Genomic DNA, 5721 nt, shown 5'->3' with positions numbered 1-5721 from the left:
GACAAGAACCTTGAGGAGACCCAGGCCAACGACCCACCCGCTTGGCCCTATCACTGAGTCAGCCTTTGTCAACGTGTTTCCCTGGAATGTTTGTACCCAAAACGATGTGCCACTTTTACCTGACATTCTCTCTCTTTTATAAGTTTGCTGGCCACACAATGTGGTAGAGCATTTGCCCATGGTGCCCTGACCCTTTCACACTGTCTTGGGTAGCTGGAGGAAAGAGCAAAGGTAACCTATCAGTCTTAAAAATCTGCCGGGGGACAGGCACCAGGAGGGGTTAGGTCACCTCTTGCTCGAAGTTGCTTAGCCTGCCAATGGCCTCCATTCTCTCTCCTGACACAAAGGTACCTTAGCACAGCCAATGTCAGCATACACCATGACAAGTAATAAGCATGCATTCCTCGTCCAAGGATAATCAAAAGAAGAGGTCTGATCCAAGAAAAACCAAAAAAAAAAAAAATCCTTTCAAATGGAACATGGCATTCAGCTCCAGAAAGACAGGAAGCTCCCAGAAGGCTGTAATTTAGCTCTTTACACTCTCCTTATCCGAGGTAAGCCAAGGGTGAGAGGCAAGTTGAAAGAATGTCTGAGCATTCTTTGTCCAAAATGGGGAAAAAATAAAAAGCACCACTCTGAAGCATGTATTACCCCCTTTCTTCCAAGGCTACATAGCTACCACCCCTGACCCATCAAGCAGCCTGTGCTCCTTCTCAAACCAGCAGGCATGCAAATCAACTCACAGCAAAACCAAATGGAAACTACCTGGCAGATCAGACCCCAAAGCTCCACCAAGCCAACCAGGTTCAATCTCAGAGCTCAGTTTGGTTCTGTCTTTCGAACAAATGACTGAGAATAGCACTCACCTCAGGAATTATAAGCACAGTGATGCCTGATATAAAGAGGCCAATATAAAATGTACAAGATGGCCAAGACCCTGAAACACTCCCAGAAATCAGGTTCTAGAGTGTACAGGTGATGTTTTCCTCTGCTTGACAGTTGCCAAAGCAAACCACATTTGTCCTGCTGAGATAAGGGCTTATTGATACTGGTCGAATGCAAGTTTAATCCACCTGTAGAAGGCTGCCACTTAAGAGGAGGCTACTCTGTCCCCTAGTCGGGCTAAGTGGCATTGAACCACTTCTAAGCACCTACTAACATATCAGGTACTCTGTGGAAACTGGAGAAACACAAGCATGGGCCCTGTTCATAAACATCTTGCAATTCAGATGGGGAGAAAAGATATACATATCTGGAAATGACTCAAGATGGCAGTACGGTCACACTGGATGGAATGTCAGATTGTATGACTCAGGCATCTGTGCTGTAAGAATTCCGGGAGTGCCAGAGTCAGCCAGCAAATCCAACCCACTGAACAAAACCAGCCAGCAAAGACTCTTTAAGAGGCTGAGAGCTGAGCTGCTTGTCCTAAATAGGGAGGGTGACACATCTGGTAGCTCGGGGTTCTCACGGCTGCCTCTGGCAAGACACACCACTGCCTAGCACACAGTTGAAGAGAACCAGTCCAAGAGCCTCCCTTGGGTTCAATTTCTGGTGCCACCACTTGCTAGGTGTGTGACTTTGGGCCCCTCATATGATCTCTCTGTGCATCCCTAACCCCATCTGGAAAACAAAAGACCAGTAAAAAGTACCGACATCATTGGGTTGTTGTGGAAAAAGCTTCGGCACAGTGCCTGGCACATAGTACATGCGTGATGAACGTTAGCTGTTATTATCATGGGCCTGAGCTTCTGAAGGGTCCCCCTCAGTTCATAGCAGGAATTAGGAAATTCAGTCTAAGCCAAAAGACAGATTAGGCAGCAGAAAGTAGTTTTAATTTTAAACAAGATTTTATTGGGTGAAAGAGGAGGAGGCCCTAGGTTCCTGTGGCTATGGTGTTAGAAGAGGCTGTAACTCAAGGGAAAGGCCACTGGAACCCCAGCTACTGCAGCGGCCAGGAACAGAATGAGGCCTGCAGTCGGCACTGAAGAGAAAGTGCATCAGTGGTGATGTCCCAGAACACCTAGCGGCAGACAACGAGCCCAGCTATCCGCTAAAGGGACTCACTCTTCACCCTTCACTGCTTAGATTCAGATCACTCCCCAGCACCGTCACCCTTTCTGGTGAGAAGGCTTAAAATATTCCTCAGAGGCTACACCCAAGGGCACAACTTTTCTCACGTCCTCTTAAAATCGGTCCCCTTCCCTCTCCTGCCCTTTCCTGAGCTTGAATATACAGGTCTCCTCATGAGGCACTTCTAGAACATGCTTGACTATGAGAAACAGGACCTTTCTTTGCCTGCCCGTTTGCCCTGCCCTTCCTCCACTGAGCCCCTTCTACACTGACACCCCCTCTGAGGGAGGGCATTATCTTTATTGAAATGAACGCAGTATTGTTGAGTCACCCACTGAAGCTCAGAGCACAAAACAAAGTTCTCAGAAAGTGGATGCTACTGGGTGTGGTGCAGCCCCGAGGGGAGTTGCAGATCTCAGATGCACCCCTACCCCTCATCTTTCTTCAAGGTGAGGCATCTGTCCATGCCCTAGATCTGAGGGGGACTTGGCTTAATCTCCACGGGGCATCAAGTAACAGACCAACCCTCTGCGGGTTGGATTCAATAGCTGGGCCAACTGACCTATTTCATGGCTCATTTCCTCATCAGATGAATATCTGTTTGAAACTGTAGAGATGGCTAAACGAGATAATGAACACAAAGCATGGAGTATAGTGTTTGGCACATGATGGACATTCCCCTAACCAATCATTAGCATTATTATCTATTATTATCTATATGGCTATTATGATTAGCATCCAGCTTTCTGTTGATTCCTTCAACAAACATTGACCATGTTTTTCTAGCATCAACCATGTGCCAGGCCTGCAGTGGCAAAAGACAGCCACAGTCCCAGCCCTCATGCAGTTTAGGGTCTAGAGGGAAAGAGAGCCAATAAACAAGTAATCAAAGAGAGAGACATCATTGCAGGCATGGAAGAGCTATGAAGGTATCAAATGGAGTTTGTGACAGAGAATAACAAGAGGGATCTTACTTTAGATAGAGTAGTCAGGGAAGTCCTCACCAAAATGACATTTAAGCTAAAACCTTAAGGATGAGAAAAAACGAACCAGGTGGAGAGGAGGGGAAGGGCGCTTCAAGGATGCAGGAACAGCGTGTGTGAAGGTCCTGGGGTGGGCAGAAGCTTCATGGGTCCCAGAAAAGAAAGGAAGTCAGCGTGGCTGGTGTTCCATCTCAAAAGGGAAAGTGTCATTGGGTGACGTGCGAGAGCTGGGCAGGCGCTAGAGCTGTAGTCCTGGGAAGGGAGCTTGCTTTTTATCCTAAGGGTGATGGGGGGTCTCTGAAATGTTTAAATCGGGAAATGTTACCTCATATACATGTATCACGCTTTCTTCAATTATTCACAATAAACGCCTTATTGAGCACTCGCTATGTGCCAGGCTCTGCACTAAGAATTTTACATGCATTAGCCAAGCGTGACATAGCAATGATGGGCTAGCATGATGGCAATGGAGCCAGGGAGAAGTAGACAGGTTCGAGAAACATCTACGAGATTAGAGGGTGGTAAGGCTTTGATGATAGAACAGTGGGGCCCAGGGGAGAACCCAGCTTAGACACTGCCACTGGCTTCTCAAACTATTCCATATCAGCATCCGTAAGTCTCAATTATCATTTGACCAAAGAACAAAAGTAAATCAATTAGTCAATTCCTTTTTAAAGCACCTATTATAAACACTGCACTTTGAAAGACAGTGTACTCACAAGCACAAGGTCAGTTGCTCGGTACTCTAGAGCAGAGGTCGGCACACTGCGGCTTGCAAGCCACATGCGGCTCCTTTGGGTACGTTCCGTCTCAGAAGTCTGCAGACCTTTGGAAGAGCCAATCCTGTCCCTCACAATAATTTAAAACTTATTTAAATTATTATATAATTTAAAAATATATAATTAAATATATATATATTTTTTTACATGATCACCATTATGTGAATAATATCCTTTAAAAATTTTATAAATGAAACTATGATAGTTTTATTTTCATTTTCAATTTTACTTCAGAGCCTGCGGCTCATGAAGCCGCAGTTTGCTGACCCCTGGCAGCTCTTCCGTCTCAAAAGTTTGCCGACCGCTGCTCTAGAGTATTCTAGTACTCCATGCTTGGGTACTCTGTCTTTGACTACTTCCACTGGGTGAGTCTAGAAATAGTTCCCCAAAGAGCCTGACAACTGCCGACTGATGCAATTGTCAGCTCCAAGAACAAAGCCAGAGAACTAACCTCAAAGCCCAAAGTACTGGTGCTATTTACCTACGCAGCAGTGCTGCTAGTACAGAGGTGTCACCCAGCATGGAGGGGTTCCTATTGCGTCACACAGCCTCCTGTTAGACAAAGACCCAGAACAATGTCAGGCTCAAAACAGCAACAAAGCCCTGAGCCCGGGACAGCTTTTCATAAATGCAGCAGAAAAAGAATTGCCGGAACATGGGTCCTTTCAATTACAGCATGAATAACACTATCAGCTGCCACATCATCACTGAAACAATAATGCGTGTCTGGATGGGGAACCTGCTGGGAAACAGTTAAGTTGAAAGAGTGTAATCCACCCCTCAGTGTAGAGCACACACACTCGTTTCCTTAAGAATGCATTCTGGAAAACATGGACCAGTTTCATCAATGTACAGATAAATTTCACCACAATATGCCATGCTGAGAAAGGGAAAACAAAGTGAGAACAGAAAGGGACTTTATAAAGGTGATTCCTCCCGTCTCCCTTCCTCCCTGCCTGGGAGAACATGTTAGCTTGTAGGTAAGAAGAAAGAACGGTATCAGGCTTAGCTGACCTGGCTTCAGCCTGGACTAAAGCTGCCATGTCATTTTTGGAAGCCAGCCACTCGCTTACTCAGTAACACCTAACACCAAAGCCACTGCAGGGGACAGGCAAGATTATAAATCATAACAAAACAGGGAATGGAGCAAAAAAAAAGTAATAAATAAAAAGTAGGCTGGAACTGGAGAAAACAACCATCTCTCGGGTGGGTAGTTGTCGTTCTCTCCTTAATTTCTCTTCTGAGATGCAAAAATCCAAGGCAGACACACAGTCTGGTTGACACACAGCTGATCAAATTAGGTCCTTGTGTAGACTATGCAGCCATCAGAGATGATTCCGCTTGCATGGAAGTAGATTTATTTCCTTAACCCTGCCTTCAATTCCTTTAACAGAATGAGTCAAGTCATACAGCCTCTGATATCTTGAAAATGGTACATGTAGAGGCCCTAACGGGAGGCACACGGGAGCTTGCCCTAAATTCAGACCTGGGCCACCAAGGGAGAGAGCCTCTCTTCTAAAGCCCAGAGAATTGGTTTCATCAGTCACCTCTGCTCCTTATTTCTTATTCATCCTCTTACTTAGAATTGTAAGATGTTAGAACTGAGATGCGTTTTAGAAATCAAGCCGTCTAGGACTCACATTAAAGAATAAGAAGCAGTTCCAGCCAGGATGAATGCTCGCAGGCACACATCTGGCGGAGTTGGAATGAAAACCACCATCTCCTGAGCATTGGTCTAGCGAGGGCCTCCCTGTTACAGTGGGAAACGTTTCTTGGCCTTTTTTACTAATCGTATCAATAATGCAAATCCCTAAAAGGAAGTCAAACAGGTGCAAAAGCTGACAAACATTCACAATGCATCCTGATGATTGTCTGTTCAGTGTTTC

The 5721-nt window shown here is 45.7% G+C and overlaps 1 protein-coding gene across 1 annotated transcript in view; it reads right to left on the bottom strand.

Moving 5' to 3' along the window:
* The window catches only part of GFOD1 (Gfo/Idh/MocA-like oxidoreductase domain containing 1), a 40385-nt gene extending 39235 nt beyond the window's left edge, over positions 1 to 1150 (bottom strand). The window contains exon 1 of the mRNA XM_019628840.1: positions 867 to 1150. The gene's annotated coding sequence lies outside the window, so the exon portion shown is untranslated. The remainder of the gene's footprint in view (positions 1 to 866) is intronic.
* Between the last annotated feature and the right edge of the window lie 4571 nt (positions 1151 to 5721).

Source organism: Hipposideros armiger, unplaced genomic scaffold (assembly GCF_001890085.2).
Source record: "Hipposideros armiger isolate ML-2016 unplaced genomic scaffold, ASM189008v1 scaffold_812, whole genome shotgun sequence".
Taxonomy (NCBI): Eukaryota; Metazoa; Chordata; class Mammalia; order Chiroptera; family Hipposideridae; genus Hipposideros; species Hipposideros armiger.
Note: the sequence above shows the minus strand (reverse complement) of the source record. Positions and strands in the feature narration are given on the sequence as shown.